The sequence below is a fragment of the Montipora capricornis genome, chromosome 11 (assembly GCF_036669925.1).
Source record: "Montipora capricornis isolate CH-2021 chromosome 11, ASM3666992v2, whole genome shotgun sequence".
NCBI lineage: Eukaryota > Metazoa > Cnidaria > Anthozoa > Scleractinia > Acroporidae > Montipora > Montipora capricornis.
In genome coordinates, this window is record NC_090893.1 from 17,688,758 (window position 1) to 17,701,183 (window position 12,426).

The following is a 12,426-nucleotide window of genomic DNA, read 5'->3' on the forward strand; positions in this document are numbered from 1 at the left end:
TACCGTTACATACCAGACTAGAGGTTTTGGAAAGTCTCCAATAGGTAAGATCTCTTTTTTTGTTTTTAATCAATGCAAGTTTATTATAGGTCTTAATTATTTGTTTCCAAAAATGTTATTGTTATTGACCGTTTTTGGCAATTATGGTGACTAGGGACTGGGATGGGGCCATGGAATTTGTAACAAAGGAAATTATTGTAAATTCTTACCCACTTTCTACGATGGAAATGATAAATTAAATTACCCACAAAATGGAGCTTTTTCAAGAACTTAGGAAATAATCACCCTTTCCTTCAAGCCCCTCCCACCCACCCCAGGTTTGCAAGCTGGGGCAAGGCATCTCCAACAAGACTCCATTGAGATCCACCTAGGGTTGCAACAGACAAGAGGTATTTCCCAGTGGCCACTGGTCAGGCACCTGTATTCTAGGACATGTATATTCTAAAAGATGGAGCATTATTAAAATATTGAATAGCCATTTTTCTATTTTTTTAATACACTTCACTTGTCAAAAACAAACAGTTTTGGCTAAACAGGTCAGTTTTCACTCAATTTTACATTAACTGTCAGTGAATCATTTAGTAGTCAGTGCACAAAAATAATCACTTCCAATCACTGTAATCTAGTCTAACACTTTCAGTTGCTACAAAATTCCTTGTGTTGCTCATGACTATTCCTCTCTTTGAATAACTTTTCCTCTTCACTATGTATCAGTAACAGTCACTTAGCAAAAAGGTAAAATTGAATCATCGTATATATCTTTTCTTTTAATAATGTGCATTGATATAATAATATTCAATAATAATAATAATAATAATAATAAGAGACCCTGAGCAAGGTTTAACAACGGGCAGAACATTAGGCAGTCCAAGTTGTTCGCGTCACTAGAGAGCGTGTAATAATTATTTACTAGTGGGAAGATGACCTTTGAGTGCAAGCGGTATTGGGTTACAGGCAGCAGTTGAGAATTTAAACGCGTTATAAGACTTTGTATGGGAAATAAAATACCGTCGATTATAAGGCCTAAAAAACCGCTCAATTTAACGTTCATTCAATAAAATGAATAAAACTCCCCTCTGGTGTACTCTTGTGCGTTTTGGTGCTTATTTTACCGTTTCGGGTATTCCGTGAAATCACTGTCCTAGGATAGTGATTTCACGAACTTCGTCTCACGACAGTGATTTCACGGAATACCCGAAACGGTAAAATAAGCACCAAAACGCACAAGAATGCACCGGAGGTGAGTCAGTTTTAGTCATTTTATTGAATGAACGTTATGTTAAGCGTTTTGTTAGGCTTTATAATCGACGGTATTTTATTTCCCATACAAAGTCTTATAACGCGTTTAAATTCTCAACGGCTGCCTGTAACCCAATACCGCTTGCACTCAAAGGTCATCTTCCCACTAGTAAATAATTATTACACGCTCTCTAGTGACGCGAACTTGGGCTGCCTATGGTTTAACATGGCGACCTTCACTCAAGGATTCTACAGCAGCAAACTTGAGGAACAGCCAGAGGTGACTTTATCACACGGTCCCACCGACTCGCCTATAAGGAAGAGGGTGCTCTACGATTCATCGCTGGTACCTAATGTGACGGGATTTTCTCAAGCTGTGATACCTTCGGGATCATCTGTGGAAAGGCATCTCCACGCATCGAAGTACGAGACCTTCTTTTGTTTGAATGGCCAAGGAAAGCTTATCGTCGGGCAGAATGAGGAGCCGTGCGGTGAAGACCACGAACTGGCTTTAGAGAAGGGATGCTGTATTACAGTGGCGCCAAGGTTCTGGCATTCAGTTCACAATACTGGTGATCAAGATTTGGTAGTTATTTACTTTGGCGTAGCGTGTTCCGTTTGACTCGCTGATGCATTTCATTGAAGGAGCTTTGGTTAATCGCAAACTGTGTAAGTGGTGTGAAGGATGCATTACAGAGAGTCGGGTTTGCATGGTTGGAAGTTAGAGCTCTGCCACTCGCCCACGCGAGTGTAAATTGAAATCGTACGGATGGTTTACGTCATATTGTTTATTGTTTATTCCTTTATTGTTACATATCAGACTCTGAGAAATCCATGAGAGCAGCCAAAGCCGGAGGCTTAAATGGCATATGGACTTACATACCGCACTTCATAGAAACTGCGGCGTACGGAGTTTTTGACACAAACAACGAGTGAATACAACTCCGTACAAAGCACTTTGTATGTCGTTAGCTGTTTATTACACATAAGACGAAAATTTCCATTTAAATAGTTTTCTGAACGCAAAGTAGAAACAAAAACTCACTAACAATAGAAGCAAATGCAAACTTAATTTAAATTGATAACTAAGTACGATTTGCACGAGATGAATGAGTGATCGGCTATCGTTGATTGGTTATACTTCCACACGTGAAAGAGCTGTACGCCATTCTGAATGGCTGTATGGGCTTTTTTCACATGTGAAAATAAAGCGTATAGATTTGTACAAATGAGCTTTATGGAATACAATTCTTATGTTCTGTGTAATAAAGTGGATTACAGTGCATGCATGTTGCCCATTTTCCGGCATTTATAGTTTGTAATCGGTTTAACTTCATGAACATGCACCAAAAATTTATTAGTTTTGTATCAAATAAAGTTCATTTACCTACCTTTATAATGTTCAAAGGTTGACCGCCTTCCTCCAGTATTATAGAAATTATCACATTTTTGGCAAAGCTAGTAATTATAAGTTGCCCAGTTTCCGGCCAGCTAGTCCAGTTTCCGGCCATCGAGATATAGAACATTTCCTCGAGACCGCTCGACTTTCAGTTGAGTAAAACCGACTGGTCAGTCCCTTCGCTATCTAAAAATGGCCTAGTGACCGTACATAGGTTCTTCCAAGCAAAATAATTACTGAGGGGTGGATGGTATTTGCGTGGCACATATTTCATTCCGGCAGCAAATACGTGCGAGTTATAATGTGTTTCTAGGTGGCCGGAAACGGGCATAGTAGAGTTTGGCTGCTGAAATTTAGAACCAGCTAAATTCTAGCTTGTGATGATAGAACTCCTAATCACTCTTATCTTTGATCTAAAGTCTGTCAAAAACTTATGAAGCTCCTTCATTCGCTCTAGGTCTTACCTTCTAGAGAATTCTAGAACTGCTCCAGTTAGAAGAGTTCTATATAGTGTTGAATTAAATACAAATTAAAAACGTCTGACAAGATAAAGTTCAATAGCATTCTAGATAAAATGCAAAATGCAAAGTGCAAAGTTCTAAAGTTTTAAGTTCTAGAGACCTAAGTGCTAGAGTCCGACATGTTATATGTTGCCCTCAGTGGGCTATAGAATGTCTAGAGTTCTAGTCAGAATAGCTAGAGTCTCTAAGTGAGTTCTAGAACGTCTAAACAGCACTCTTATGGTTAACCCTAACCCTAGAACTTTAGAACTTTTAGCAATTTTTGCATCTCCATAGGGATTTGTTTGATATCCTTGAACTTACTGTAAGAAATCTTAGAGATTTGAGAACACCCAAAAGGACTTTACCTATTTGTGAGCTTTTACAAAATTTTCACTCACAACATGGACCATGGATATTGTAGAACTTTAGAATTTTTAGAGATTTTAGAACCCCCAGACGGTTTGTTTGATATTATAGAACTAGAAAATTTTAGAAATTTTAGAACACTCAAAAAGACTTACCTTTTTTGGAGCTTTAGAAATTTTAGACTCACAACATGGACCGAGGATAATGTAGAACATATAGAGATTTAAGACCTCCGAAAGGGATCATTTGATATCCTAGAACTTTCGAGATTTTAGAACTCCCGAAAACGATCATTTGATGTTGTAGAACCTAAGGAGTTTTATGATGTCCATAATGTTCGCTTAGTAAAATATATTCTAAATACAAGGCTAAAAAGGTTATCAAATGGTTAAAATTTAAAATGTTTGAACTAAACGTTTTAGGCTGTTTGCAATCATCAGGGTTAAAAAATGATGACCGGCCGCATGTACATATATATCCTCTCTAATTCCCGATGGGATAAGTTTCGACACATAGGAAATAACTTGTTCCTTCAAACTGGGGCGCAGTTGCTGTTGTTCCTCGACGATCCTGCGCTTGTGGAATGTTTGCGCTGAGGAGAGAACACACCAAGTGAAAGAAAGTGATGGGTTTTCCCGCAGGTGTTTTGCATATTCAGAGAGGTGAACAGGATTTGAATGCTCCGCAATTCGCACTGCTAAGTTTCTCACAGTCTCGCCATTACATTATACCGTTCTTTCGACCAGAACGACTGACGAAAGGCCAGTTTTGGCCACAAGAAGAACAGCAAAAAAAGCACTACTTTGTCGCGAAAACATCTGCATTAACAGCGCACAACAGGTCTACTCGTTGGTAACTGGACAGAAATGTTCTTCTCCCTTTTTCCTCCGGTCGCGCTTCAGCCATTTGATGAGGGCCAGTCTCGTGCTTCTCAAGTTGCCTCGTTCATGCCCAAAAGAATTCTGGGTAATTCTGCCATTCCATCACAAGGGAAGACCCCCGCATGTCATTTCATAGTTTTTTTTAAAGTGTCGGGCCACCCAGTCCTACCATCAAAATACAGCATTAATTGAAGTTTTCAGCTTTCAAAACTTGCCCAAATTGTATCGGTAGGTCCTGGAATTCGTGCACAGAAAGGCCAGAGAGACAACTTCACTCGTGAAACGCCATGTTTACAGCAAAGCCGATTTTAGGCGTCCCAGTCTGCACGAAACCATCTCTCACCTCTGTCTCCAGAACACCAGACACGCAAAGTTCTTACATCTACCTTTACGCCTGTACAATCAACTGAAATGTCAATTCCTTCTAAAAAATAAAAATAAAAATAGCATCTTTTTTTGGTTGCGCATGCGCTGACGGAATGTTTAAACAAGAAAGAAAAGAGCAGTACCTCCAGACGTGGCGCTGGAGCGTCGTACCAAACGAGTCATCCCGGGATTTCGGCCCGTGCGATCGCTTTTGGACGCAGTTGGCCCTTCGCTGCTTTCTGCTACCGACCTTGCCTCCCGGTACGGCATTGAGGGAGAGATATGTCGGCCCCTAAACCATATGTGACAAATCCCACGCCTACTCGCAGCTCCAGACCTTCCTTGTCATTACAATTTAACATAACCTTTCGACCGCCTAAATATTCAAGCCAAAAGTCATTTTATCTCTCATATGGTAAGCACTGGAGTCGCGCAATACAAAGTGTACGCATGCGCCTTGCTAAAGGCAACAAACACATAGGCCTAAACTTTCTTTCATCTCGAATTTCAGAGTAATACAAGAGTTAATATCTCCCGGACATTACATTTACGGCTAAAATACATAGGCCCATACGGATAAATAATTATGAGATATGAAATACTTAAGAAACGGTCATTTTTTAAAAAAAGCAGTTATGAAAAATGCGGCCATGCAGGATTCTCATTTTAAGACCTGTTAACTCGGTCAGTACGGATAAAAGAAGGAAGCGCATTCAATAATGGGAAATTATTTGCGGTACGCAGTAAAGCAAATAATTGCTTTCTGCACGTTACGATTGGAATGTTATTTATTGTCCCTTGCATGGTCAAGTTACTTGCAAGTCATTTGCATTTAGTATATATCCGTTAGCATATTCGATTCGTTTCACTTCGGTCAGTACTGCGAACGACTTCTGTCCAGTAGACTAATTTTTTCATGCTCTCAGCCGCTTTTGGAGTGGAAATGTATTTTAATTTTGTTTATATTTATTTTTACTTTTATTATTGTTATTTATTCGTTATTATTATTATTATTATATTTTATTTATTTATTTATTTTGTACGATAAAATTTACAGTGCGGGGAGTTTGAGCACCTTAGCGCCTCCTGTAGACGAAACGTGGATAGAGGCGGGCGTGATTGACTAGCTGACGTGGTTGATGAGGATTCCAATTTATTTCCTTCGTTTAATAAGCGTGCGGCAGGCGAATTTGTTGCGGAGACCACCTGTTCGAGTGTATCGGGGAGACTGGAGAAATCAGCATATTTCTGGGAAACGTGTTTGCAGGCCCCGGACTTTGTTTTAAGTATCATTCAGGAAGGTTATAGATTACCTTTTGGTCAATACCCGTCGCCTTGTTTTCTTGTAAACAACAAATCTTCGCTCGATCGCCCGCATTTTGTGCAGCGAGCTATATTGGAGTTACTAGCTAACTGCTGTATTCAGGAGCACAGCGCCTCGCCTTTTTGCGTGAACCCACTCTCTGTTGTCGAAGGCAAAAAGCTTCGTTTGGTGATAGATTTGAGGCATATTAATCAATGTCTAGTTTTGCCCAAATTCAAGTATGAAGATTTGCGATCTCTGTCTGAGGTTTTGGATGAGGGTGACTGGTTTTTTACCTGGGACCTCAAGTCGGGCTACCATCATGTCAGGATTCATCCGGACCATCAAAACTATTTGGGTTTTGCTTGGAATTTCAATGGTGTTCTCAGATATTTTACTTTTCAAGTGCTTCCTTTTGGGCTTAGCAGTGCTTGTTTTTGCTTCACGAAATTGCTGCGGCCTCTTGTAAGGCGTTGGCGTTCGATGGGTCACGTCAGTTTTGTCTACCTAGACGATGGTTTAGGTAGTCTCCCCGATAATTGTACCGCTCAAGCAGCGAGTATTATTCAGCGTAAAGATCTCGGTTCTTGTGGATTTGTCGTTAATGAAGATAAGTCGTGCTGGTCGCCCAGACAAATTGGCGAGTGGCTAGGTTTCGTAATTAACACGATTTTAATGCAGTTCCGAGTTCCAGAAAAGAAAGTAGCGAAGCTCAAAGCAATATTAGACTCTGCTATTCAAGACGGCTTCGTAACGTTCCGGAATTTAGCCAAGATTGCGGGATCGGTAAATTCTATCTACCTTGCGGTTGGGCCGATTGCTCGATTACTCACTAGGCAAATGTACGCTGCCATTGATTCCAGATCAGCTTGGGATTCTATATTGCCTATTTCATCTAGTTTGATGGTAGAATTGAAGTTTTGGTATTTGAACATTGACTGTTTCAATGGCTATTCGATTAGGCCACCTCCTACTTCGTCCGTCGTGATATTTACCGATGCAAGTGATGTCGCATTCGGGGGGTTTTCTTCCAATCTTAGCGTTTCTTCTGTCAGCGGCATGTGGCTTGCGGATGACAAGGGCCAAAGTTCTACGTATCGGGAGCTTAAGGCAATATACTACGTGTTAGCATCCTATGCCAAGGAGTTGAAGAGCACGAAAGTGAAAGTCTTTACGGACAATGATAATGCCGCCAGAATTGTTTTAGTTGGCAGTCGCAAACCACATCTTCAAGCGTTAGCAATCGACATTTTTCAGCTTTGCTTAGCCAAGCGCATTGTTCTCGACGTGCAGTAGATTCCTCGTTCTGTTAATGAGAGAGCCGACCTTCTGAGCAGGTTTGTCGACAAGGAAGATTGGTCTTTGAATCCAGCAGTTTTTCAAGATATCGATGTTAAGTGGGGCCCTCATACCGTCGACCGGTTTGCTTCTTACTATAATGCCCAACTTCCCAGGTTTAACTCCAAATTTGCTTCGCCTGGCAGTTGCGGAGTAGACGCGTTTGCCCAAGATTGGAGTTGTGAGATCAATTGGATTTGCCCTCCAGTCCCTTTGATAGTGCGCTCTGTCAGAAAGCTTGAAGCTTGTAACGGGTTTGGGACCCTGGTTATACCTGAATGGCCATCAGCGTCCTTCTGGCCTTTTTTGCATTCCACTCCTTCTAGATTTAAGAGCTTTGTTAAAGATGTTTTTGTTCTCCCTCGGATTGACAATCTGCTCATTGAGGGTCCGGGACAAATGGAAATTTACAAGTCCAAGGATTCCGCATTCAGTTCATATCCTTCGTTCAGGATGTTGGCCTTGCGTCTTCAATTTGTATAGCCTATTTATGGCTTGTCACCATTTAGGTGTGTAGTTTGAGTTTTTGTTCCGTTTAGGAGCATTCGACTTATGATTTTTATGTATGGTGCCTTTTTGTGCACTTTTGCCTATTTTTGGCCTTTTCACCATTTGGGTGTGTAAATTGATTGATTGCTCCATTTAGGAGACATGGCGTATTGTGCCTGAGTCATGTTTGGTGCCTTTTTAGCGCACGTTTTCCTTATTTATGGTCTTGTCACCATTTTGGTCGGTGGATTGCTCTATTTTTCATACCTTTCGTCTCGTTTTGGGAGTTTTTTATGCACGCTTGCCTAGTTACAGCCCGAGTGATGGCTCCATTTTTGAGTTCCTTTGCATTTTTGCATGAATGCTCCCATACCAGAATTTATTCGTGTTTCGGCTTTTTGGCCGCTTTATTCGTTCTCATCCCTTTCGTCATTTTGGAGTTTACGAGTTATATTTGTCCCCCTAATTCTAATTCTTAGGCATTAATATTACAGAAAAACTATAATTATACCATTGCCAGACATGGTCTTGTTGCGTTGACTGCGTTTTCTGTGCTTCAGATGTTTTGCAGGTCGGCTCATGGCGAGAAGTACCGTCCCTTACAGATCCCTCTCTTCAGTCTTTGGTACCGGATCTTCTCGATCTTCAGTTAGAATCCAAGGCGACTTCCACCCTCTGTAAATACAATAACGGCTGGTCCAGATGGTGAAGGTGGGCATCCTCCAAGATAGGCGTTCCAGTCATCCCAGCCAAGCCTCTTCACATCTCCCTGTTTATCACGGAGCTGTGCCATGCGGCCCTCCGGAAAGGAACGGGAATCTCGTCAATCGAAGGTCTGTTCTACAGTATACGTTGGGCTCACAAGCTGGCGGGCATTGAATGCTGTCCTACTGACCACCCTTTGGTTCAATCGTCGCTTGAAGGTGCCAGAAGGAAGCTGGGTAGTCCAATCAAACCGAAAGAACCGCTTCCCATTGACTTGTTGCAAGTTATTACCGAGCATTATAGCTCTAGCGAGTCTTTGGCCCATATTCGCTTTTTATTTATATTACTGGTTGGTTTCGCCGGTTTTTTCCGGATTGACGAGTTATTATCCATGAAACTCGGAGATATTACTTTATTTACGGATCGAATGTCTATTTTTGTGCCGAAACGAAAGAATGATCAGATTAGAGAGGGTCATACCTCGGTCATAGCTAGATCGGGAAATTTAACTTGTCCTGTAGCAGTCACTGAGAGGTTGGTTAGTTTTTTACCAGACCCTAAGAATCCTCATTTTCCTTTGATTAGGCGTATTGTTAAGTCTAAGTCAGGCGAGCGTTTTCATGGAAGCATCGGTATTTCTTATTCTACGATCTTGCTGGAATTTAAGAAGCTTGTTGATCCTTTTGTTGACGATATTTCCATTTTCGGGACGCATAGTATCAAATCAGGGGCAGCTTCACATCCTGCCTGTAGAGCTATCAATGGGACACTTTTAGACAAGCATGCTGGTTGGAAATGTCCTAAAACGAAGAAGCGATACGACAAGCATGTAGCTGAAGACTTGTTAAATGTGACCAAAATAATGGGCTTGTAGATTCGTTTGATTTTGCATTGTTTGCCTTGCGTCGGATAGGCATTGTATTTTGTTGTGAGGCCTCGTAGGAAAGGCTGGCGAATGAGCCTTGGTTCCTATCCAGATTTCCAGTTTTTTCCTCGTGTTGGGGTTTTTGAAGGTTTTTTCTGGCCTCCGTGCTCATTCGTCATTTATTTGCCGTATTCCATGCATGCTTTTTCGTGTTTATTCAGTTTACGTTACTTTATGATTACTTTAGGGAGCAATGTGAGCCTTGGCTCCTATCCTTCGTGTCTTGCGAATTACATTGTCAATATATTTACTCCTAATAAAGTTTGGAGAATGGTCGTTCGTACCCACGCAGACCGTATCCAGTTTGCTCCATGTATTCTGTTGTGCCTTGTGCTATTTGGTCGTAATATGCCTAGTATAGTGCAGAACTTGGCTGATACTGAAGTAAGAAAGAGAAATAAGACCATAACTGGTTGTTCTACGTTTATTGAGGGACTGAATGTAATTTCCGCGAACATCATGAGAAGAAGATCGGAGAGGAAACTTGGTTGTTTTTCATTTGCAGTAGCAGGAAAATCCTTCAAAAACAGACTTTTATACTATGAATATCACGATGAAGAAATTTTGAATGCACGTATTGCATAGAGACCATATACTTTATTAGAGTTTGCCTTAAGTAATCTGCAAATGTAAATCTTTAGTTAGTACTCTCTTATTTACATTATACCGTCCTCCGGTCGCGCTTCAGCCATTTGATGAGGGCCAGTCTCGTGCTTCTCAAGTTGCCTCGTTCATGCCCAAAAGAATTCTGGGTAATTCTGCCATTCCATCACAAGGGAAGACCCCCGCATGTCATTTCATAGTTTTTTTTTTTAAGTGTTGGGCCACCCAGTCCTACCATCAAAATACAGCATCGATTGAAGTTTTTAACTTTCAAAACTTGCCCAAATTGTATCGGTAGGTCATGGAATTCGTCCACAGAAAGGCCAGAGAGACAACTTCACTCGTGAAACGCCATGTTTACAGCAAAGCCGATTTTAGGCGTCCCAGTCTGCACGAAACCATCTCTCACCTCTGTCTCCAGAACACCAGACACGCAAGGTTCTTACATCTACGTTTATGCCTGTACAATCAACTGAAATGTCAATTCCTTCTAAAAAATAAAAATAAAAACAGCATGTTTTTTTGGTTGCGCATGCGCTGACGGAATGTTTAAACAAGAGAGAAAAGAGCAGTACCTCCAGACGTGGCGCTGGAGCGTCGTACCAAACGAGTCATCCCGGGATTTCGGCCCGTGCGATCGCTTTTGGACGCAGTTGGCCCTTCGCTGCTTTCTGCTACCGACCTTGCCTCCCGGTACGGCATTGAGGGAGAGATATGTCGGCCCCTAAACCATATGTGACAAATCCCACGCCTACTCACAGCTCCAGACCTCCCTTGTCATTACAATTTAACATAACATTTCGACCGCCTAAATATTCAAGGCAAAAGTCATTTTATCTCTCATATGGTAAGCACTGGAGTCGCGCAATACAAAGTGTACGCATGCGCCTTGCTAAAGGCAACATACACATAGGCCTAAACTTTCTTTCATCTCGAATTTCAGAGTAATACAAGAGTTAATATCTCCCGGACATTACAATTACGGCTAAAATACAAAGGCCCATACGGATAAATAATTATGAGATATGAAATACTTAAGAAACGGCATTTTTTAAAGAAATTAGTTATGAAAAATGCGGCCATGCAGGATTCTCATTTTAAGACCTGTTAACTCGGTCAGTACGGATAAAAGAAGGAAGCGCATTCAATAACTTGGCTGATACTGAAGTAAGAAAGAGAAATAAGACCATAACTGGTTGTTCTACGTTTATTGAGGGACTGAATGTAATTTCCGCGAACATCATGAGAAGAAGATCGGAGAGGAAACTTGGTTGTTTTTCATTTGCAGTAGCAGGAAAATCCTTCAAAAACAGACTTTTATACTATGAATATCACAATGAAGAAATTTTGAATGCACGTATTGCATAGACCATATACTTTATTAGAGTTTGCCTTAAGTAATCTGCAAATGTAAATCTTTAGTTAGTACTCTCTTATTTACATTATACCGTCCTCCGGTCGCGCTTCAGCCATTTGATGAGGGCCAGTCTCGTGCTTCTCAAGTTGCCTCGTTCATGCCCAAAAGAATTCTGGGTAATTCTGCCATTCCATCACAAGGGAAGACCCCCGCATGTCATTTCATAGTTTTTTTTTTAAGTGTCGGGCCACCCAGTCCTACCATCAAAATACAGCATCGATTGAAGGTTTTACCTTTCAAAACTTGCCCAAATTGTATCGGTAGGTCCTGGAATTCGTGCACAGAAAGGTCAGAGAGACAACTTCACTCGTGAAACACCATGTTTACAGCAAAGCCGATTTTAGGCGTCCCAGTCTGCACGAAACCATCTCTCACCTCTGTCTCCAGAACACCAGACACGCAAGGTTCTTACATCTACGTTTATGCCTGTACAATCAACTGAAATGTCAATTCCTTCTAAAAAATAAAAATAGAAACAGCATGTTTTTTTGAATGCGCATGCGCTGACGGAATGTTTAAACAAGAGAGAAAAGAGCAGTATCTGCAGACGTGGCGCTGGAGCGTCGTACCAAACGAGTCATCCCGGGATTTCGGCCCGTGCGATCGCTTTTGGACGCAGTTGGCCCTTCGCTGCTTTCTGCTACCGACCTTGCCTCCCGGTACGGCATTGAGGGAGAGATATGTCGGCCCCTAAACCATATGTGACAAATCCCACGCCTACTTACAGCTCCAGACCTCCCTTGTCATTACAATTTAACATAACATTTCGACCGCCTAAATATTCAAGGCAAAAGTCATTTTATCTCTCATATGGTAAGCACTGGAGTCGCGCAATACAAAGTGTACGCATGCGCCTTGCTAAAGGCAACAAACACATAGGCCTAAACTTTCT

The 12,426-nt window shown here is 41.4% G+C and overlaps 1 protein-coding gene and 1 pseudogene across 1 annotated transcript in view; one reads left to right on the forward strand and one right to left on the reverse strand.

Annotated features, from left to right (window-relative positions):
• Nucleotides 1-12,426, reverse strand: part of LOC138024323 (tetratricopeptide repeat protein 28-like) — a 126,394-nt gene that overhangs the window by 38,435 nt on the left and 75,533 nt on the right. The gene's annotated exons all lie outside the window — the stretch shown is intronic.
• LOC138023151 (uncharacterized) lies at nt 1,466-9,690 on the forward strand (annotated as a pseudogene).